The sequence below is a fragment of the Salvelinus sp. IW2-2015 genome, linkage group LG4q.1:29, assembly GCF_002910315.2.
Source record: "Salvelinus sp. IW2-2015 linkage group LG4q.1:29, ASM291031v2, whole genome shotgun sequence".
Lineage (NCBI taxonomy): Eukaryota > Metazoa > Chordata > Actinopteri > Salmoniformes > Salmonidae > Salvelinus > Salvelinus sp. IW2-2015.
In genome coordinates, this window is record NC_036842.1 from 7,106,602 (window position 1) to 7,131,374 (window position 24,773).

The 24,773-nt window shown below is 44.2% G+C and overlaps 1 protein-coding gene and 1 long non-coding RNA gene across 3 annotated transcripts in view; one reads left to right on the plus strand and one right to left on the minus strand.

Annotated features, from left to right (window-relative positions):
• Positions 1 to 24,773, minus strand: part of LOC139025676 (uncharacterized) — a 169,713-nt gene that overhangs the window by 53,824 nt on the left and 91,116 nt on the right. The window lies entirely within an intron of this gene.
• LOC111961332 (soluble lamin-associated protein of 75 kDa-like) overlaps positions 12,825 to 24,773 on the plus strand; it is a 33,057-nt gene continuing 21,108 nt past the window's right edge. The window contains exon 1 of one of the 2 annotated variants that reach the window (XM_023983509.2): positions 12,825 to 13,198. The gene's annotated coding sequence lies outside the window, so the exon portion shown is untranslated. The remainder of the gene's footprint in view (positions 13,199 to 24,773) is intronic. The other variant, XM_023983508.2, reaches the window with a different exon arrangement.

A 24,773-nucleotide genomic window follows, 5' to 3' on the forward strand; every position in this document is an offset into this window, starting at 1 on the left:
TAGTCAACACTGCTAGCTAACACTGCTAGTTAGCCAACTTCTACCGAATAGCAGCACTGTAGAAACTCACACTACAACTTACATTACAACGGAACGACTTGATTAGCGTAGTGTTAGCTAGCTACATAGTTGTCTTTGCTGTCCTTGTATCCAAGATAATTGTGTAGTTTTTGAGAAATTGTCGAGGTTACCTAGCCAGCTACACGTTCAACAAGTCAACAACGCAGCCACTGCTAGCCAGCCTACTTCACCGCCAGCAGTACTATATCATTTAGTCAATAAGATTTTAGTCAATAAGATTTATTTTTTATTTTGCAACGTAAGCTTAACCTCCTGAACATTCGAGACGTGTAGTCCACTTGTCATTCTAATCTCCTTTGCATTAGCGTAGCCTCTTCTGTAGCCTGTCAACTATGTGTCTGTCTATCCTCTTTCTCTCTCTCTGCACAGACCATACAAACGCTTCACACCGCGTGGCGCCGCCATTCTAACCTGGTGGTTCCAGGGCGCACGCACCACGTGGAGTTCCAGGTCTCCGGCAGCCTCTGGAACTGCCGATCTGCGGCCAACAAGGCAGAGTTCATCTCAGCCTATGCGTCCCTCCAGTCCTCGACTTCTTGGCATGACGGAACACTGGATTACCACTGACAACACTGCTACTCTACTGCTCTCGCTCGTCTGCCCACGTGTTCTCGCACACCCCGAGAGCTTCTGGTCAGCGGGCGGTGGCACTGGGATCCTCATCTCTCCCAAGTGGACATTCTCTCTTTCTCCCCTGACCCATCTGTCTATCGCTCCTTTGAATTCCATGCTGTCACAGTTACCAGCCCTTTCAAGCTTAACATCCTTATCATTTATCGCCCTCCAGGTTCCCTTGGAGAGTTCATCAATGAGCTTGACGCCCTGATAAGTTCCTTTCCTGAGGATGGCTCACCTCTCACAGTTCTGGGTGACTTTAACCTCCCACGTCTACCTTTGACTCATTCCTCTCTGCCCTTTCTTTCCACTCCTCTCCTCTTTTGACCTCACCCTCTCACCTTCCCCCCCTACTCACAAGGCAGGCAATACGCTTGACCTCATCTTTACTAGATGCTGTTCTTCCACTAATCTCACTGCAACTCCCCTCCAAGTCTCCGACCACTACCTTGATCCTTTTCCCTCTCGCTCTCATCTAACACTTCCACACTGCCCTACTCGGATGGTATCGCGCCGTCCCAACCTTCGCTCTCTTCTCCCGCTACTCTCTCCTCTTCCATCCTATCATCTCTTCCCTCTGCTCAAACCTTCTCCAACCTATCTCCTGATTCTGCCTCCTCAACCCTCCTCTCCTCCCTTTCTGCATCCTTTGACTCTCTATGTCCCCTATCCTCCAGGCCGGCTCGGTCCTCCCCCCTGCTCCGTGGCTCGACGACTCCTGCGAGCTCACAGAAAGGGCTCCGGGCAGCCGAGTGGAAATGGAGGAAAACTGCCTCCCTGCGGACCTGGCATCCTTTCACTCCTCCTCTCTACTTTCTCCTCTTCTGTCTCTGCTGCTAAAGCCATTTTCTACCACTCTAAATTCCAAGCATCTGCCTCTAACCCTAGGAACTCTTTGCCACCTTCTCCTCCCTCCTGAATCCTCCTCCCCCTCCTCCCCCTCCTCCCTCTCTGCGGATGACTTCGTCAACCATTTTGAAAAGAAGGTCGACGACATCCGATCCTCGTTTGCTAAGTCAAACGACACCGCTGGTTCTGCTCACACTGCCATACCCTGTGCTTTGACCTCTTTCTCCCCTCTCTCTCCAGATGAAATCTCGCGTCTTGTGACGGCCGGCCGCCCAACAACCTGCCCGCTTGACCCTATCCCCTCCTCTCTTCTCCAGACCATTTCCGGAGACCTTCTCCCTTACCTCACCTCGCTCATCAACTCATCCTTGACCGCTGGCTACGTCCCTTCCGTCTTCAAGAGAGCGAGAGTTGACCCCTTCTGAAAAAACCTACACTCGATCCCTCCGATGTCAACAACTACAGACCAGTATCCCTTCTTTCTTTTCTCTCCAAAACTCTTGAACGTGCCGTCCTTGGCCAGCTCTCCTGCTATCTCTCTCAAATGACCTTCTTGATCCAAATCAGTCAGGTTTCAAGACTAGTCATTCAACTGAGACGCTCTTCTCTGTGTCACGGAGGCGCTCCGCACTGCTAAAGCAACTCTCTCTCCTCTGCTCTCATCCTTCTAGACCTATCGGCTGCCTTTGATACTGTGAACCATCAGATCCTCCTCTCCACCTCTCCGGGCTGGGCATCTCCGGCGCGGCCCACGCTTGGATTGCGTCCTACCCTGACAGGTCGCTCCTACCAGGTGGCGTGGCGAGAATCTGTCTCCGCACACGTGCTCTCACCACTGGTGTCCCCCAGGGCTCTGTTCTAGGCCCTTCCTATTCTCGCTATACACCAAGTCACTTGGCTCTGTCATATCCTCACATGGCCTCTCCTATCATTGCTATGCAGACGACACACAATTATCTTCTCCTTTCCCCCTCTGATAACCAGGTGGCGAATCGCATCTCTGCATGTCTGGCAGACATATCAGTGTGGATGACGGATCACCACCTCAAGCTGAACCTCGGCAAGACGGAGCTGCTCTTCCTCCGGGGAAGGACTGCCCGTTCCATGATCTCGCCATCATGGTTGACAACTCCATTGTGTCCTCCTCCCAGAGCGCTAAGAACCTTGGCGTGATCCTGGACAACACCCTGTCGTTCTCAACTCACATCAAGGCGGTGACCCGTTCCTGTAGGTTCATGCTCTACAACATTCGCAGAGTACGACCCTGCCTCACACAGGAAGCGGCGCAGGTCCTAATCCAGGCACTTGTCATCTCCCGTCTGGATTATTGCAACTCGCTGTTGGCTGGGCTCTCTGCCTGTGCCATTAACCCTACAACTCATCCAGAACGCCGCAGCCCGTCTGGTGTTCAACCTTCCCAAGTTCTCTCACGTCACCCCGCTCCTGCGTCTCTCCCATGGCTTCCAGTTGAAGCTCGCATCCGCTACAAGACCATGGTGCTTGCCTACGGAGCTGTGAGGGGAACGGCACCTCCGTACCTTCAGGCTCTGATCAGGCCCTACACCCAAACAAGGGCACTGCGTTCATCCACCTCTGGCCTGCTCGCCTCCCTACCTCTGAGGAAGTACAGTTCCCGCTCAGCCCAGTCAAAACTGTTCGCTGCTCTGGCACCCCAATGGTGGAACAAACTCTCACGACGCCAGGTCAGCGGAGTCAATCACCACCTTCCGGAGACACCTGAAACCCCACCTCTTTAAGGAATACCTAGGATAGGATAGAGTAATCCTCCTAACCCCACCCCTCCCCCTTAAAAGAGTTAGATGCACTATTGTAAAGTGGTTGTTCCACTGGATTTCATAAGGTGAATGCACCAATTTGTAAGTCGCTCTGGATAAGAGCGTCTGCTAAATGACTTAAATGTAAATGTAAATGTACTCCATCCACCCAAGTCATAGAGTGTTCTCTATGCTACTGCATGGCAAGCATTACCAATGCACGAATTCTGGAACCAACAGGACCCTGAACACTTTCTACCCCAAAGCCATAAGACTGCTAAATAGTTATTAAATAGTTACCAAATAGCTACCTGGACTTTCTGCATTGACCCTTTTTGCACAAACTTTTTTGACTAATCACACTGCTACACTTTATTCCTAGTTATATGTACATATTTACCTCAATTACCTTGTACCTCTGCACATCCACTCGGTACTGGTACCCTGTGTATATAGCCAAGTTATCATTACTCATTGTGTATCTATTATTACTTTTCTATTATTTATCTATTTTCTTTCTACCTGTATTGTTGGGAAGGGTCTGTAGGCAAGCATTTCACTGTTAGTCCACACCTGTTTTTTATTTTATTTGACAAAATATTTACATTCTGTCATAAAGGGCACATCATTTTCAACTCATTTTCAACATGTTTTCCCATCTGAAGAGGTTAAATTATGAAAAAGGACTATATTAAGTGGCAATTAAGTGGCAATTAAAGTAACATGGTTGAAGATTGTCTTAAATCAGCCATTACTCTTAACCAATTGTGTTATTTAGTGATTTTTTTGTACATTGTTTGTAACTTATTTTGTACATGGCCTCCGCGACCGGGAGACCCATGAGACGGCGCACAATTGGCAGAGTTGTCCGGGTTAGGGGAAGGTTTGGCTGGTTGGGAAGTCCTTGTCCCATTGTGCTCTAGCGACTCTTTGTGGCAGCCGGGCGCATGTATGCTGACTTCAGTCACCAGTTGTATGGTGTTTTCTCTGACTCAACGGTGCGGCTGGTTAAATGAGCAGTGTTTCAAGAAGCAGTGTAGCTTGGTGGGGTTGTGTTTCGGAGGACGCATGGCTCTCCGCCTCTACCGAGTCCACACAGGAGTTGCAGCGATGGGACAAGACTGTAACTACCAATTGGATATCATGAAAAAGTGGTAAAAAACCCGTATTTTGTACATAATGTTGATGCTGCCGTCTCTTATGACCGAAAATAGCTTCTGGATATCAGAACAGCGTTTACTCACCTCGAACTGGACGAAGATTTTTTCTTTAATGAGTCTGACCCGAAAGACATAATGTTATTCCCAGACAAGGCCCAAATCCCCGTCATTCGCATGACGAAAATAAGGAAATACAGTGGGCGGAGATCAGGGTGCCTTGTGAGAATTCGTCAGCGAGTGGGTAACCCGCATCTACCATCCGTTCTATTGGCCAACGCGCAATCATTGGAAAATAAACTGGATGAGCTCTGTTCAAGAGTATCCTACAGGACATTAAAAACTGTAACATCTTATGTTTCACCGAGTCGTGGCTGAACGACGACATGGATAATATACAGTTGGCTGGGTTTTCCGTGCATCGTCAGGACAGAACAGCTACATCCGGTAAGAAGCGGGGTGGGGGTGTGTGTCTATTTGTCAATAACAGCTGGTGCGCACGGTCTAATATTAAAGTAGTCTTGAGGTATTGCTCACCTGAGGTAGAGTACCTCATGATAAGCTGTAGACCACACTATCTACCAAGAGAGTTTTCATCTATATTTATCGTAGCCGTCTATTTACCACCACAAACTGACGCTGGCACTAAGACCACACTCAATGAGCTGTATAAGGCCATAAGCAAACAAGAAAATGCTCATCCATAAGCGATGCTCCTAGTGGCCGGGGACTTTAATGCAGGCAAACTTAAATCCGTTTAACCTAATTTCTACCAGTATGTCACATGTGCAACCAAAGGAAAAAAAACTAGAGACCACCTTCACTCCACACACAGAGATGTGTACAAAGCTCTCCCTCGCTGTACATTTGGCAAATCTGACCATAATTCTATCCTCCTGATTGCTGCTTACAAGCAAAAACTAAAGCAGGAAGTAACAGGGAAGTGGTCAGAAGACGCGAATGCTACGCTACAGGACTGTTTTGCTAGCACAGACTGGAATATGTTCCGGGATTCATTGAGGAGTATACTTCCTCAGTCACCGGCTTCATCAATAAGTGCATTGACGACGTCGTCCCTACAGTGACCATAAGTACATATCCCAACCAGAAGGCATGGAATACATGCAATATCCACACCGAGCTAAAGGCTAGAGCTGCTGTTTTCAAGGAGGTGGACACTAACCTGGACGCTTATAGGAAATCCAGCTACGCCCTCAGACGAACCCTCAAACAGGCAAAGCGTCAATACAGGACTAAGATTGAATCCTACTACACTGGCTCTGATGCTCGTCGGATGAGGCAAGGCTTGCAAACTATTATGGACTACAAAGGGAAACCCAGCCGTGAGCTGCCCAGTGACGTCAGCCTAGCAGACGGGCTAAATCCCTTTAATCCTCGCTTCGAGGCAAGCAACACTGAAGCATGCATGAGAGCACCAGTCTCTGTGATCACGCTCTCCATAGCCGATGTGAGTATGACCTATAAACAGGTTAACATTCACAAGACCGCGGGGCTAGACGGATTACCAGGACGTGTACTCAGAGCATGCGTGGACCAATTGGCAAGTGTCTTCTCTGACATTTTCAACCTCTCCCTGACCGAGTCTGTAATTCCTACACCACCAGTCAAAAGTTTGGACACACCTATTCATTCAAGGGTTTTTCTTTATTTTTACAATTTCTACATTATAGAATAATAGTGAAGACATCAACACTATGAAATAACACATATGGAATCATCTAGTAACCAAAAAAGTGTTAAACAAATCAAAATATATTTTATATTTGAGATTCTTCAAAGTAGCCACCCTTTGCCTTGATGACAGCTTTGCACACTCCTGGCATTCTCTCAACCAGCTTCACCACGAATGCTTTTACAACAGTCTTGAAGGAGTTCCCACATATGCTGAGCACTTGTTGGCTGCTTTTCCTTCACTCTGCAGTACAACTCATCACAAACCATCTCAATTGGGTTGAGGTCGGATGATTGTCGAGGCCAGGTCATCTGATGCAGCACTCCATCACTCTCCTTCTTGGTCAAATAGCCCTTACACAGCCTGGAGGTGTGTTGGGTCATTGTCCTGGTTAAAAACAAATGAAAGTCCCACTAAGCGCAAAGCAGATGGGATGGCGTATTTTTGCAGAATGCTGTGGTAGCCATGCTGGTTAAATGTGCCTTGAATTCTAAATAAATCACAGACAGTGTCACCAGCCATGCACCCCCACACCATCACACCTCCTCCTCCATGCTTCACGGTGGGAACCACAAATGCGGAGATCATCTACTCACCTACTCTGCGTCTCACAAAAACACGGCGGTTGGAAACAAAAATCTCAAATTTGGACTCATCAGACCAAAAGACAGATTTCCACCAGTCTAATGTACATTGCTCGTGTTTCTTGGCCCAAGCAAGTCTCTTCTTATTATTGGTGTTCTTTAGAAGTGGTTTCTTTGCAGCAATTTGACCATGAAGGCCTGATTCACGTCGTCTCCTCTGAACAGTTGATGTTGAGATGTGTCTGTTACTTGAACTCTGTGAAGCATTTATTTGGGCTGCAATCTGAGGCTGGTAACTCTAATGAACGTATCCTCTGCAGCAGAGGTAACTCTGGGTCTTCCTTTCCTGTTGCGATCCTCATGAGAGCCAGTTTCATCATAGCACTTGATGGTTTTTGCGACTGCACTTGAAAAAACGTTGAAAGTTCATGAAATATTCCGAATTGACTGACCTTCGTGTCTCAAAGTAATGATGGACTGTCATTTCTCTTTGCATATTTGAGCTGTTCTTGCCATAATATGGACTTGGTCTTTTACCAAATAGGGCTATCTTCTGTATACTACCCTACCTTGTCAAAACACAACGGATAGGCTCAAACGCATTAAGAAGGAAAGAAATTCCACATATTAAATTAACAGGGGACACATACAGGTGCTTAGCAGATGTTATTGCGGGTGTAGCGAAATGCTTATGATGTAGAATGTAGAATGTAAAAAATAGTAAAAATAAAGAAAAACCATTGAAGGCATGTCCAAACTTTTGACTGGTACTGTATATAAAAAAGGTAAACCTTATTTACATAAGTATTCAGACCCTTTCTATGAGACTCGAAATTGAGATCAGGTGCATCCTGTTTTCATTCATCACTCTTGAGATGTTTCTACAACTTGATTGGAGTCCACCTGTGGTAAATTCCATTGATTAGAAATGATTTGGAAATGCACACGCCTGTCTATACAAAGTCCAACAGTTGACAGTGCATGTCAGAGCAAAAGCCAAGCCATGAGGTCAAAGGAATTGTCCTTAGAGCTCTGAGACAGGATTATGTCGAGGCACAGAGCTGAGGAAGGGAACCCAATTTTTTTTTACAGCATTGAAGGTCCCCAAGAACACAGTGGCCTCCATCATTCTTAAATGGAAGAAGTTTGGAACCACCAACATTCTTCCTAGAGCTGGCTGCCCAGCCAAACTGAGAAATCGGGGGAGAAGGGCCTTGGTCAGGGAGGTGACCAAGAACCCAATGGGTATTGGTCACCTCCCTGAGTTTGCCAAAAGGCACCTAAAGGACTCTCAGACCATGAGAAACAAGATTCTCGGGTCTGACGAAACCAAGATTGAACTCTTTGGCCTGAATGCCAAGCGTCATATCTGGAGGAATCCTGCCACCATCCCTACGGTGAAACATGGTGGCGGCAGCATCATGCTGTGGGGATGTTTTTCAGCTGCAGGGACTGGGAGACTAGTCAGTATCGAGGGAAAGCTGAAGAGAGATCATTGATGAAAAACTGCTCCAGAGCGCTCAGGACCTCAGACTGGGGCAAAGGTTCACCTTCCAACAGGTCAACAACCCTAAGCACACAGCCAAGACAATGCAGGACTGGCATTGGGACAATGTCCTTGAGTGGCCCAGCCAGAGCCCGGACATGAACCCGATCGAACATCTCTGGAGAGACCTGAAAATAGCTGTGCAGTGATGCTCCCCATCCAACCTGACAGAGTTTGAGAGGATCTGCAGAGAAGAATGGAAGAATCTCCCCAAATACAGGTGTGCCAAGCTTGTAGCGTTATACCCAAGAAGACTCGAGGCTGTAATCGTTGCCAAATGTGCTTCAAAAAAGTACTGAGTAAAGGGTCTGAATGCTTATGTAAATGTGATATATATTTTTTTGTATACATTTGCGAAATAATTAAAAAAAAAGTTTTTTGCTTTGTAATTATGGGTTATTGTGTTAAGATTGATGAGAGCAAAAAATATTTAATCTATTTTAGAATAAGGCTGTAACGTAATTTTTTGGGGAGAAAAAGTCAAGGGATCTGAATACTTTCCTGAAAGCACTGTGCATGTTGATATTGGACTCCCTGCGGTTTCTCCTTACTCTTATCACTTAATTAAATTCCTTCCAGTAAATACAGGGAAAGTAGAGTCTCCTCTGGAATCTGCAGAGTAATTCAGATAGATTTACCCTGGCTGAGAGTTAGGAGGCCCCAGCCCGAAAAACACTATGATAATACCATCGTACACGAGACATGCCGGCCACCTTGTAACAGAACCCTGTCAGTCCACCTCTCTGTCCTGTCTTTGGCCTACACACTAGGGTGTTTGTGAGCACCTCCGTATCATATTAGCGCTGTTATTATTAAGTCCTGGCTCCTCACTCCTGGAAGAGATTTAAGTAATTAAGGAAGACCGAGCACAACACTCTTGATTGTTTGGCTGGCTGGGTAATGAGACGATGTGGTGGAGTGTGGGGTTAGGGTAGCCAGTTCATTATTCATTTTGTGGTTGGAGAAGTATAGGTTGGGGTGTGTGTATTTGGGGGGGGGGGGGGGGGGATTGTGTGTGTGTGTCTAGAAGCAGGCAGGCTCAGGGTTAGGGCAGGCAGAACGGTCAAAACTAGGTAAGACTAGAAAACAGGAGCAAGAACAGACAGGAGCAGGGTAACAAATGCTGGTAGGTTTCACGAAACAAAACGAACTGGCAACAGACAAACAGAGAACACAGGTATAAATACACAGGGGATAATGGGGAAGATGGGTGACGTCTGGAGGGGGGTGGAGACAAGCACAAAGACAGTTGAAAAGATCAAGGTGTGACACAATTGCCATTGGTGAGAAGAGTGAAGTTAAAAAAGTTTTGCATCTTTGCATTCGAAATAGTTAGAACAGGGATGCTCAACTTTGATGGGGGTGGGGGCCACAAAAAAACGGAATCTCTTGAGGGCCTGTAGTGGCTCATGAGCAAAATATTTTAGCGGCACCCCTTGTGACAGCAAATTTTTTAAGTTTCCTGCAATTCTGCACATTTTGCCATTGGGCGTAGAGAAAATGTTGCAGTTTTAAAGCAAGTTTGCTGCAATTCTTAACATTTTGCCTTGGGGCGGAGAGAAGATTTTGCCATTTCATAACAAATTTCATGCAATTCTATTCATTTTGCCATGGGGCGTAGAGAAAAAGTGTTTGCAGTTTTTAATATGATAACTGATGATCAATGGGCCCCACCCCGGTCAGTAATTCAACCATCTACAAGTTTAGATAGCAAGCCACTAGACTAACTTACCAGTCTAAAAACATTTAGCTTTCATGGGCTAATTGAATGACTGCTGATGTACAACCAAATTTCGAAATTGCACCTTGTGTATTCATTCTATTATTCTAACAGTCAACAGTAAGTTGAGACCCTGACTGAGTTATTATTTAAAACAAAATGTGAAAGTAATCTGCAGGCCGCTAGTTGCCCATCCCTTTAATAATTTCCTTAAAACTTTCAATAAGACTTTTACTAACACTGCTATCTTATTTTGATCAACTTTTTTGAACTCCAAGCACAGATAGGACACATAGAAATTCATTTCCTTAGGCATTAATCATGCAAACATATTTCTTTTTTATTGTGACACAGCATCAGTGACATTCAACCCTATAATCGTCTGTTCTCTATCCATGGAATTAGTCCACTGTGCCACCATGTTCTTGGATTAATTTGAGAACATGAATTGAAATAGAACCATGAGGAAACCTGTAAGAACTGTTACACTGAAGTACTGAAATTCCCACAGAAGAATGTTGTTTCTTAACGTTCTCTGAACTATTTGAGAACATTCCCAATCTCAAACCAGTTGGAGAATGTTCCTAGAAAATTACCAAAATTGAAATAAAATGTAACCATGTTTGAACTTTCAGGAAACATTCTTCTAAAGTAATGAAATATTTTTTAATACTAATATATATTTTTGTCAAGTTCCTGAAATATGCTGAGAATGTTCCAAAGCCAAGCATCTATCCTGCACCATTCCCAGAAAGTTGTGGGAAGGTTGTATGCAAAATAAACATGGGACAATCATGCTCTCACAAAACTCGTAGAAACGCATGGTCCTTAAAATGTTATGTGCTAGCTGGGCGATTTCCAATTTAATTTCCATGATCATTTCAGAATAAATTCCTCACCTTGTCTGACTGTGATGATTTCATGCTCACAAAGTAGCCTATAGGCCTACAACATCCCATCTCTCATTTAATTGGACCCACTTTACAATAGTAAATAGATCAACTATTTAAAGTATTTTGCTCTGTGGTCAGATCCATTTACGTTTTGTTTTGTTGCTATTGTGTATATATGCGCCTGAATAGCTTCCTGTAATTGTAATTGTCACACGTAAACGATATTTAATATAAACATAATACACAATACATATTTTTATAACCATTGCTGAATAAATTCCTTGCCACCTTTTCTGGTCATGATGGGTTCATATTCCCGAAGAATCTTTAGTCTTCAACAAATTACCATCTCTCATTAAATTGGGCCTATTAGAAGGGCTATTATTTCAAATATTTAGCTCTATGCATCAGAAAGCGAGTAAGGTTTATGACATACAGTAGAATTTAACAGATGAACAGGCAGTTTATATTTTGCTTTGAAGTTTTTAGGCTAGCAACCACTATAGTTTACATTTTTGGGAGGAATAGACATACTAGATACATTTTCAAAATTAGTGGGCATTGTAGCATATTTAGGTCCGAAAAAGTTCATGCAAAACGCTATTGAATTCAAATCTGTTTACAGTTCCACAATAATTTGCTATCTTTTTTTTTCTCTCCAGAAACTGTCAGATAAGCTACAGCAAATGTCACTTTAAAAGTTAAAAACATTCTGCCAACACCTCCAGAGACATTTGATCAAGTTCGCAATTGCTATTTCCTTTAGAAACCGTCTTGGCCTGATTCCAATAATTCCAAAGTATACAGCAAATAGGGGCTTTATTGTCAACATCCTGAACAAAAATGCAAACACAGCATGCAACAATTTACAGTTCATAGAAGGAAATCAGTCAATTGAAATAAATTCATTGGGCCCTAATCTATAGATTTCACATGACAGGGCAGGGGCGCAGCCATGGATGGGCCTGGGAGGGCTAGGCCCACCCAATTGGGAGCCAGGTCCACCCACTGGTGTGGATTCTCTGGCAACAGCTCTGTTGGACATTCCTGCTGTCAGCATGCCAATTGCACATTCCCTCAAAACTTGAGAAATCAGTGGCATTGTGTTGTGTGACAAAATGGCACATTTTAGAGTGTCATTTTCACCAGCACAACGTGCACCTGTGTAATGCTGTTTAATCAGCTTCTTGATATGCCACACCTGTCAGGTGGATGGATTATCTTGGAAAGGAGAAATGCTCACTAACAGGGTTGTAAACAAATTTGTGCACAGAATATGAGAGAAATAAGCTTTCTGTGATCTTTTATTTCAGCTCATGAAAAATGGGACCAAAACTTTAAATGTTGCGTTTATATTTTTGTTCAGTATAAAAGGTGAATAATGGCATTTTTCAGGCGTTGTTTTAATGCTTGTTCATGCATGCACAGTTTCAGGACGGGTCTGATTTATAACAGAAAACATGCTTATGTGTGGTGTGCCCCAAGTAGATAAATCTCAATATATTTGTATTTGCGCCGTTTTTTTCTCCAGAAATGGCACACACAGATATTTAGTGTGAAATGTAGGCTATGCAATGGTTATACATGAGGCCCCTGGTTTACACAGGAAGCCAATTCTGATATTCTTTGTCACTAATTGGTCTTTCGACCAATCAGATCAGCTCTGAAAAGGAGCTTTGACGTGAAAAGATCTGACGTGATCGTCTGGCTGTGTAAACGCAACCTACTATGCCCACTCTTGTTGCTGGGCTGAAAAGAGAAGCATTTCTCAATGATTTGACTCCATCTACTGTTCAAAGGCTGCGTCTACACAGGCAGCACAATTCTGATCTTTTTTTCTCTCCACTAATTGGTATTTCGACCAATCACATCAGATCTTTCAACATCATCTCTGTGTAATTGTAAATCACCAGTATCACACACACATGTTGTGAATATATTAATATGTAGCCTAGTCTAGGATTACTTCAAATAAATGCTTTTATGATAGAGAAACAGTGAAAATCAAGTTCTAACTTGGAAAGAATTTAGAGGATATAGGCCACTATAAAAAAAACAACCTTGCACTTTGCTCTTATAATGTTTGAAATAAATATTTGAGACATCAGTCCCAGTAGCCAAAGAACGGAACGCGCGCATCATGGGGAGCGTACGCACTGTCGCGCAGGCTACAAGCTATTAGCAACCGAGGCGTTCGTGGGTTGAAAAAACATTCAAGAAATAAACCGTGTAGTTGGTGCAATAGAAGTAAAAGAAACTGCCTACGTGTCATCAGCAGGATTAAGGTGGGTTTCCGATTATTTCACGAACAACACAATGTATTTTACATTTGAGATATTTGTAGATTGTTGCGGGAGTGTTTGGAGTCCTGAAACGCGCTGGGATGAGATGGTTGGTGTGGCCGCTGTTTCGGCCCTGCTGACGAGGGGAAGCATCACTTTAGATAGGATTAAAGAATGGCTCACTGAGAACAGCTACCATTTTCGAATTTTAAATGTACGTATGGGGTGTTTTTGAATTTAGGACTGTGTTGGATGGATATGTGTGGGTAGGGCCGGTGTTTTCACAAGTGGCGGCATCCAAGAACACTGTAAGGAATTTGGAAATGGAATCTTAAGTATCAGGTGACGTGCTGTGGGAAATCAGGATTCGCAGAAGACTAGGTCCGAAGTTATTGTTCGTTCACCTGGGTTACTAGATCTAATTGCATTTCGCATCTTGTTTGTTTGATGAACTTCGATAGGCCTACATAGTGGCACGTTTTTGCTGAATCGGCCCTAACACTGCCACGCCTCCTATAACCTACGAGAGATCGTAAAGTTGAGGTGCGTGTGTATTGTACTCTTCTCGTTCACCAAGGCTAAAGTATAGGAGATAGGTCCCTCTCCTGACGTTTCACATTATTGCCACCAGATAGGGCTAGGCTACTTAGAAACTTTAGCACAGAGTGAAGGTCTGCTTAAGGAATGTTATGTACCTTCAGAGAGGCGTGTGTGTGTGTTTATATATCAATCTCCCAGAGGGGATGTGTGAGGGTGTGTAAGGAAAGCAATCCATTATGTTACGGCAAGCAAAACAATGTTACTATAACGTGTGTGTTAAAACAAGCAAAACTGCTCAAGATTTTACACTTCGACATTGGTATTTGTCTGAGTGCACACACTAACTTTGTGTGGTGGCCATAGGGCTACATCTGCTGTGTGACATCACACATTCTATATGTACCTATGAGCAAGCTCTGAGGCCCCGACTGGGTGTCGGTTTCCTGCTCTGCCCCTATAGACCAGTGTTATGTAACATGCTACACACAAGTGCACAGCCGGGCATGCACACAAACGTGCAGTCGAGAGTTAACTACATCAGGTATTTACTGTGTGTGGTGTGGATAGGTATACGTTGTGCTTTTGTTTCTATTTGGTTGTTTGATGGTCAGTTTGGATTAGATGTTTTCAGTGCAATTAGTGTGGAGCTCTTTTGGCCTTTGTCAAATAAAATAGTATTTGTAACATGCTCCGAATACAACAGGTGTAGTATAGACCTTACATTGAAATGCTTACTTACAAGCCCATAATGAAATAATGCAGTTAAGAAAAATACGTGATAAGTAAGAAATAAAAGTAACAATTAAAGAGCAGCAGTAAAATAACAATAGCGAGGCAATATACAAGGGGTACCGGTACAGAGTCAATGTGCGGGGGCACCGGTTAGTCGAGGTAAAATGTACATGTAGGTAGAGTTAAAGTGACTGTGCATAAATAAACTGAATAGCAGCAGCATAAAAGAGGGAGGGAGGGGGGGGGGCAGGCAATGTAAATAGTCTGGGTAGTCATTTGATTAGATGTTAAGGAGTCTTATGGCTTGGAGGTAGAAGCTGTTGAGAAGCCTTTTGGACCTAGACTTGGCGCTCCGGCACCGTTTGCTGTGCGGTAGCAGTAGAGAGTAGTCTATGACTAGAGTGGCTTGAGTCTTGGACAATTTTTTTGGGCCTTCTCTGACACCACCTGGTATAGAGGTCCAGGATGGCAGGAAGCTTGGCCCCATAGATGTACTGGGTCGTACGCACTAACCTCTGTAGTGCCTTGCGGTCGAGGCCGAGCAGTTGCCATACCAGCCAGTGATGCAACCAGTCAGGATGCTTTTGATGGTGCAGTTGTTGAACTTTTTGAGGATCTGGGGACCCATGCCAAATCTTTTCAGTCTCCTGAGGGGGAGAAGGTTTTGCTGTGCCCTCATCACGACTGTCTTGGTCTGCTTGGACCATGATAGTTTGTTGGTGATGTGGACACCAATGAACTTGAAGCTCTCAACCTGCTCCACTACAGCCCCATCGATGAGAATGGGGGCGTGCTCGGTCCTCCTTTTCCTGTAGTCCACAATCGTCTCCTTTGTCTTGATCACATTGAGGGAGAGGTTGTTGTCCTGGCACCACACTGCCAGGCCTCTGACCTCCTCCCTATAGGCTGCCTCATTGTTTTCGTTGATCAGGCTGTTGTGTCATCAGCGAACTTGATGATGGTGTTGGAGTTGTGCCTGGCCATGCAGTCATGAGTGAACAGGGAGTACAGGAAGGGACTGAGCACGCACCCTTGAGGGGCACCCGTGTTGAGGATCAGCATGGTGGATGTGTTGTTACTTGGGTTGCACTTTTTTATATTCAGAGGTGGAAACTTTCTGTGGGAATATATGGGAATTAATATTAACACCATTTAAATGTAATGTTTTTTGCATTGAATATATTTACCATGTCATATGGAGACAGAAACAAACCTTATCAAAAGTAGACATAATTGCAAATGTTGAAATCCTTCCAAAATAAGTAATAAAAAAACGATTTAGTTAAGTATTGAACTTTGATTAAATTAGTTGACTCTTCACATGGGATGATTTCACTGAACAACAAAAGGGAAAATTGAATGATCCCCCAATGATCTGTCACATCTCCCAAAATGTTTTCAACGTACATCTGTAAAATGAAAGTCTAGAAACTAAAGCTTTGGTTGTCTTCCTCAGGCTTCCATGTCTTCTCCCTGGACCTCCTCAATGTCCACCTCTTGAACATCAGATTCTGAGGCCTCATCTTCACTGTCACTTTCCAACTTTGTTGAGGATGGCTCGTTGTCAGGCTGAAAAAGCCTCAAATTTTCCCGGATGGCCACCAATTTTTCAACCCTTGTATTGGTCAGCCTGTTGTGTGCTTTGGTGTGTGTTCCAAAACAAGGACCAGTTGCGCTCTGAGGTGGCTGATGTTGGTGGGATTTGGAGGATGATGGAGGCAACAGGGGAAAGAGCCTCGGAGCCACAAAGTCCCTTGCACCAGGTGGCTGATGAGATATGTTAGCACGACTGCCATATTGCATCTCCATCCCAAAGCCCTTGCTTGGAAGTGTACTTCACCAGACTGCCAAGAACCTTGCCCTCATCCAGGCCAACGTGGCGAGACACGGTAGTGATGACACCATAGGCATTGTTGATCTCTGCACCAGACAGGATGCTTTTGCCATCATACTTGGGGCCCAACATGTACAGTTGAAGTCGGAAGTTTACATACACTCAGGTTGGAATCATTAAAATTCGTTTTTCAACAACTCAACAAATTTCTTGTTAACAAACTGTAGTTTTGGCAAGTCGATTAGGACATCTACTTTGTGCAATGCACAAGTAATTTTTCCAACAATTGTTTACAGACAGATTATTTCACTTATAATTCACTGTCACAATTCCAGTGGGTCAGACGTTTACATACACTAAGATGACTGTGCCTTTTAAACAGCTTGGAAAATTCCAGAAAATGATGTCATGGCTTTAGAAGCTTCTGATTGGCTAATTGACATCATTTGAGTCAATTGGAGGTGTACCTGTGGATGTATTTCAGGGCCTACCTTCAAACCCAGTGCCTCTTTGCTTGATATCATGGGAAAATCAAAAGAAATAAGCCAAGACCTCAGGGAAATAAAATGTAGACCTCCACAAGTCTGGTTCATCACTGGGAGGAAGGCACCACCTTCATCTGTACAAACAATAGTGCGCAAGTATAAACACCATGGGACCACGCATCCATCATAACGCTCAGGAAGGAGACGTGTTCTGTCTCCTAGAGATGAACGTACTTTGGTGCGAAAAGTGCAAATCAATCCCAGAACAGCAAAGTGAAGATGCTGGAGGAAACAGGTACAAAAGTATCTATTTTCACAGTAAAACAAGTCCTATATCAACATAACCTGAAAGGCCGCTCAGCAAGGAAGAAGCCACTGCTCCAAAACTGCCATAAAAAAGCCAGACTACAGTTTGCAACTGCACATGGACAAAGATCGTACTTTTTGGAGAAATGTCCTTTGTTCTGATGAAACAAAAATAGAACTGTTTGGCCATAATGACCATCGTTATGTTTGGAGGACAAAGGGGGAGGCTTGCAAGCTGAAGAACACCATCCCAACCGTGAAGCACGGGGGTGGCAGCATCATGTTGTGGGGGTGCTTTGATGCAGGAGGGACTGGTGCATTTCACAAAATAGATGCCATCATGAGGGAGGAAAATAATGTCGATTTATATTGAAGCAACAACTCAAGACATCAGTCAGGAAGTTAAAGCTTGGTCGCAAATGGGTCTTCCAAATGGACAATGACCCCAAGCATACTTCCAAAGTTGTGGCAAAATCGCTTAAGGACAACAAAGTCAAGGTATTGGAGTGGCCATCACAAMGCCCTGACCTCAATCCTATAGAAAATTTGTGGGTAGAACTGAAAAAGCGTGTGCGAGGAAGGAGGGCTACAAACCTGACTCAGTTACACCAGCTCTGTCAAGAGGAATGGGTCAAAATTCACCCAACTTATTGTGGGAAGCTTGTGGAAGGGTACCAGAAACGTTTGACCCAAGTTAAACAATTTAAAGGCAATGCTACCAAATACTAATTGAGTGTATGTAAACTTCTGACCCACTGGGAATGTGATGAAAGAAATAAAAGCTGAAATATCATTCTCTCTACTATTATTCTGACATTTCACATTCTTAAAATAAAGTGGTGATCCTAACTGACCTAAGACAGGGAATTTTTACTAGGATTAAATGTCAGGAATTGTGAAACTGAGTTAAAATGTATTTGGCTAAGGTGTATGTAAACTTCCGACTTCAACTGTACCTTCTGTGGTACAAGGTCATTGATGACTGCCTTCAGCTCATCTGCAATGTAGAGACCGGTGTGTCTGTTTTCCATTGTGTCTGTGCTTTTGTAGAATACTGGTTAAGGGGTGGAGATGATGTAGTTAATTATTCCTTGCCCACGAACATTCGACCACCCATCAGAGATGATTGCAATACAGTCTGCTTTCTCTATGATTTGCTTGACCTTCACATGAACTATTTTGAACTCTGCATCCAGCAAATTAGTAGATAAAGCATGTCTGGTTGGAGGGGTGTATGCTGGGCGAAGAACATTCAGAAATCTTTTCCAATACTCATTGACTGTGAGCATCAGAGGTGAACCAGTTGCATACACAGCTCGAGCAAGACATTCATCAGCATTTCTCTGACTCAGTCAAAAAAACGTCTGATTCCAGGAGGACCATGAGCTGTTGCTATCGATAAGGTGTCTGATTCATCATTTTCACCTCAACTAGAAGTAGAGGGACTTTTGTCAGAGGTTGCTTGTTGTGAGCGCTTAGGGAACTTTATGGACTTGGCCAGATGATGCTGCATCTTTGTTGCATTCTTCACACATGATTTGGCACAGTATTTGCAAATGTACACAGCTCTTCCTTCTACATTAGCTGCAATGAAATGTTTCCACACATCAGATAGTGCACGTGGCATTTTCCTGTTAAGATTAGAAAAAAATTAGTAAAAACAAATGCAGTTCCATGTACAGATAAATAGTTAAGCAGTTAGATTAAACAACTCCTTTGTAAGATGTTTTTAAATGAAACGTGTATGGAAACAGGTGAATTAACACTGCTCAGTTAGCAGGCTCAAGCAAGCTAAAACCCACATGGTAGCAAAAACTAACTAGCAGAAATTGTTAGAAATTATTTAAACAGACTTTGTTGTAGGCTACTATTTACTAGTTAACAAGAAAGCATATTTCCTAAAATATATTCACCCCACCCAGTATTTTAATCAAAACTTACCAGAAAGCATGTAGTCCTTGGCTCAGACAGTGTAGTAGTGTGGGCTCAATAGCATCTCATTAGTGTGCAAGATCTTGAGATTAAGCTGTACATGTGATGGAAGAATGCACTGTGCATGCAGAGGGTTGCAATTCCATTGAATTGGGGATAGTTTAACCAAAATATGCCGCAAGACCTAGAATTGCCTTGTGTGTCTCACACAAAAAAAGGTTCACTGTTATAAGCTAACCTTTCTGATGAATTTAAGCAAAATTCCCGGTCTTAACTTCCCATGGAACATTTCCGGGAAAATGTAGTTACCTACCTTTACCACATGGGGGCGTCCCGTCAGGAAGTCCAGGATCCAGTTGCAGAGAGAGGTGTTTAGTGGAGATGAAAGTTTAACGTGAATTCACATCTCCACTGCACATAGACACACTACATAAGATCACTTACACACAGACTTCTCCATTTCCAAGCAATAACAGCAGTAGGTTTTCCTCAAACTATTCAGAAATGAATACATCAAATTAAATGTTATTTGTCACATACACATGGTTAGCAGATGTTAATGCGAGTGTAGCGAAATGCTTGTGCTTCTAGTTCCGACAATGCAGTAATAACCAACGAGTAATCTAACCTAACAATTTCACAACTACCTTATACACACAAGTGTAAAGGAATGAAGAATATGTATATAAAAATATATGAATGAGTGATGGTACTGAACGGCATAGGCAAGATGCAGTAGATGGTATCGAGTACAGTATATACATATAAGATGAGTAATGTAGGGTATGTAAACCATATAAAAGTGGCAGAGACTCTGGGTTAGCGCCCAGGCTCTGTCGCAGCCGGCCGAGACCGGGAGGTCCGTGGGGCGACGCACAATTGGCCTAGCCAAAAGTTTGTGTGCTTTTGGTGACAAGCTGAATTTCTTCAGCCTCCTGAGGTTGAAGAGGCGCTGCTGCACCTTCTTCACCACGCTGTCTGTGTGGGTGGACCAATTCAGTTTGTCCGTGATGTGTACGCCGAGGAACTTAACTTACCACCTTCTCCACTGTCCCGTTGATGTGGATAGGGGAGTGCTCCCTCTGCTGTTTGCTCCCTCTGCTCCCTCTCAAGTCCACGATCATCTCCTTTGTTTTGTTGACGTTGAGTGTGAGGTTATTTTCCTGACACCACACTCCGAGGGCCCTCGCCTCCTCCCCGTAGGCCGTCTCGTCGTTGTTGGTAATCAAGCCTAACACTGTAGTGTCGTCTGCAAACTTGATGATTGAGTTGGAGGTGTGCATGGCCACGCAGTCGTGGGTGAACGGAGTACAGGAGAGGGCTCAGAACGCACCCTTGTGGGGCCCCAGTGTTGAGGATCAGCGGGGTGGAGATGTTACCTACCCTCACCACCTGGGGGGCGGCCCGTCAGGAAGTCCAGTACCCAGTTGCACAGGGTGGGGTCGAGACCCAGGGTCTCGAGCTTGATGACGAGTTTGGAGGGTACTATGGTGTTAAATGCTGAATAACCTACTATAGTTACGCTGAGATTAACTCCCCCTGCTCATTAACTCCCATTTCCCCAGTGTAACAGGAGTGTGTAACATGTGAGCAACCATAAATGGTTCACAGGAGCAGCACAAAATGTCAGCAGGGACCAGGGCAGGTTTTTTAACACCACACCCTAGTGGAGTGGCCTAGTGGAGCACACAGCAAAGCTCTGGAATGCCATGGTAAAATTATGTGGGTGGGGGGGCTATTCAGAGTGTGTTTATGATGATGTGTGTGTCTGTGCGAGAGAGAAAGAGACCTACCCCAAACCTGGATCATATTTTTATTTGACCTTTATTTAACTAGGCAAGTCAGTTAAGAACAAATTCTTAGTTAACCCACTGTTCCCTGGTAGGCCGTCATTGTAACGGCCTTGTTTAGAGGCAGAACGACAGATTTTTACCTTGTCAGCTCGGGGATTCGATCCAGCAAACGTTCGGTTACTGGCCCAGTGCTCTAACCACTAGGCTACCTGCTGCCCCATGTAGGTGGGGCGCTGAGCCCCCCGAGGTTATAGGTGTCGTGACCCGTGCCAGCACAACCCCAAAATGTTCGGCTGAAGCCAGTTGGAACCAAATCATTCTGGTCAAGAAAAGGGCTAACATGCTGACCAGACTGCACGCAAGTTGATTTTGTCCACCCACATCAGGACACGCAGGTTTGAAATATCAAAACAAACTCTGAACCAATTACATTAATATGGGGACAGGTCCAAAAGCATTAAACATATATGGCAATTTAGCCAGCTAGCTTGCTGCTAGCTCATTTGTCCTATTTAGCGAGCGTGCTGCTGCTAGCTCACTTGTCCTGGGATATAAACATTGGGTTGTTTATTTTACCTGAAATGCACAAGGTCTTCTACTCCGACAATTAACGGTAAACCGAATTTGTTTCCTTTCGTCTCTCCTCTTTCCTTCAGGCTTCATCTTCGTATTTTGGACTTTATATGGCGGTTGGCAACCAACTTTAGGTCCATTACCACAACTGACTGGAGTGTGGACCTCAGTTTCTTTCAATCATGCTCCTAAAAATGAGGAGATGGGAGAGGCGGGACTTGTGGCGCGTCACAAATGGAACCAAGTTCTAATTTAGCGCCTGGCCACGCAGACACTGGCTGACCCATGCAATGATTGAATAACATGTATGTGTAAATGTATTTTGCAATGTGAGCGTGGTCAGCATATAAGGGCTAGAGGGGGAGCACAGTTGTAGTGCTAGCTGCAAGAAAGGCAGTAGGGGGCTGCCTCAAGTTGAGGGATGCCTATAGGGAAACGCACTCACCCAAAGTAACTAACATGTCATAAGGGCTGTAATTACAGTGGGGCAAAAAAGTATTTAGTCAGCCACCAATTGTGCAAGTTCTCCCACTTAAAAAGATGAGAGGCCTGTAATTTTCATCATAGGTACACTTCAACTATGACAGACAAAATGAGAAAAAAATCCAGGAAATCACATTGTAGGATTTTTAATTAATTTATTTGCAGAATATGGTGGAAAATAAACTTTTGTTATTGACCAAATACTTATCTCAATACTTTGTTATATACCCTTCTTGTTGGCAAGACAGAGGTCAAACGTTTTCTGTAAGTCTTCACAAGGTTTTCACACACTGTTGCTGGTATTTTGGCCCATTCCTCCATGCAGATCTCCTCTAGAGCAGTGATGTTTTGGGGCTGTTGCTGGGCAACACAGACTTTCAACTCCCTCGAAAGATTTTCTATGGGGTTGAGATCTGGAGACTGCCTAGGCCACTCCAGGACCTTGAAATGCTTCTTACGAAGCCACTCCTTCGTTGCCCGGGCGGTGTGTTTGGGATCATTGTCATGCTGGAAGACCCAGCCACGTTTCATCTTCAATGCCCTTGCTGATGGAAGGAGGTTTTCACTCAAAATCTCACGATACATGGCCCCATTCATTCTGTCCTTTACACGGATCAGTCGTCCTGGTCCCTTTGCAGAAACAGCCCCAAAGCATGATGTTTCCACCCCTTGCTTCACAGTAGGTATGGTGTGTTTTTTGGATGCAACTCAGCATTCTTTGTCCTCCAAACACGACGAGTTGAGTTTTTACCAAAAAGTTATATTTTGGTTTCATCTGACCATATGACATTCTCCCAATCTTCTTCTGGATCATCCAAATGCTCTCTAGCAAACTTCAGACGGGCCTGGACATGTACTGGCTTAAGCAGGGGGACACGTCTGGCACTGCAGGATTTGAGTCCCAGGCGGCGTAGTGTGTTACTGATGGTAGGCTTTGTTACTTTGGTCCCAGCTCTCTGCAGGTCATTCACTAGGTCCCCCGTGTGGTTCTGGGATTTTTGCTCACCGTTCTTGTGATCATTTTGACCCCACGGGGTGAGATCTTGCGTGGAGCCCCAGATCGAGGGAGATTATCAGTGGTCTTGTATGTCTTCCATTTCCTAATAATTGCTCCCCCAGTTGATTTCTTCAAACCAAGCTGCTTACCGATTGCAGATTCAGACTTCCCAGCCTGGTGCAGGTCTACCATTTTGTTTCTGGTGTCTTTTGACAGCTATTTGGTCTTGGCCATAGTGGAGTTTGGAGTGTGACTGTTTGAGGTTGTGGACAGGTGTCTTTTATACTGATAACAAGTTCAAACAGGTGCCATTAATACAGGTAACGAGTGGAGGACAGAGGAGCCTCGTAAAGAAGAAGTTACAGGTCTGTGAGAGCCAGAAATCTTGCTTGTTTGTAGGTGACCAAATACTTATTTGCCACCACTAATTTGCAAATAAATTCATTAAAAATCCTACAATGTGATTTTCTTTCCTCATTTTGTCTGTCATAGTTGAAGTGTACCTATGATGGAAATTACAGGCCTCATCTTTTTAAGTGGGAGAACTTGCACAATTGGTGGCTGACTAAATACTTTTTTGCCCCACTGTACATGAGGACCCCAAGGTCTGGACCTCTGTCATTTTTTTTCTAATTTGAGAAAAAAAAGGATAAATGTGGACACAATCAATTACGGGTCAACATCTACAAATATTACACCCAGAGTTGATCAGAACCCAGAAAGCTTATATTCTTGATCGGACTGAGTTTTAATTGCGTCTGCCTCGTTGCAAATGAGTGGAATCATGAACAGTGGTTTGTTCGCCTGCATCCCCCGGATTTGCCTTAGCAGCACATTCACCATTCTCCCAAATGGCTAACTCCGCTCTCTAGTGGCACAGGCTGAGTGCCTGAGACGTGAAACGAACTACCCCAGCTCGGGATGGCTCAATTGGGCAACTAGAGACGCTGCTGACTGTCTGTTGGCGAGATGCCAGACAAAAGGCCATTTTAAAACAGTCCCATGACTCCTGCAGTGTCTACAGCAGTGGCGATTTTAGCGTTGTGGTATGCATGCCAGCAAAGCCACAATACATTAATTGCACTATAACGGTGACGAACGGTGCCCACAAACGGCCTACATAAAGCTGTCCCAACATCTTACCACTGCTACACCTGGCTATCAGCAGAGCCTTGTCTGTCAGAGAAACAGTTCATTCAACCTCATTTACTATCTTAAAACCAAAAAAATGGCTGACTTGCTTAAACAAATGTGGTTTCTAATGGCAATTGAGATGTTGTCCCCTTATGCAATAGTTTGTACAAGCGGATAAGAGGCAATCCGTAATTTCGATTAAGACATTAATGAGCGAGCTAGGACTGACGTAGTCACCTATTTTAACCCTTTTGAAATGTAAACCAAAATACAGAACATGGGACATTCTTACTGTGTTCTCCTTGTACTCCAAGGATAAATAAAGGGGGCGTATAAGCAGACAATTAATGCTCAATGACTACATTTCCCTAAAACAGGGTATAGGCTACATGGGCTACTAACATCTTACTACACAACATGGACTGAGTATTACTTTCTTCGCTACAGTATACATATCTCCCTGGCATATTACATCATTTATAAAGCAGCATACAATACATTTTTGGACTCACCTTGTTGTGCTGTGCTCTCTTGAACATGATCAGTCCAATCAAAGCTACTGTAGACATAACGTGATTTGACGCCATTTTATTTGTGGCCAATGACCTTGAGCCTTCTTTGATGGGCACTTCTAATGTAACTCTATGGCAGCACCCAAGGGGCTATAAGTTTCTAGCTCTTCCCTTGGACTTGGCAGTGACGTAGTGTCCCCATGAGTGACAGAACGCTGAGCCAATCACGGCGCAGCACTCTATTTTCTGCTGGCTTG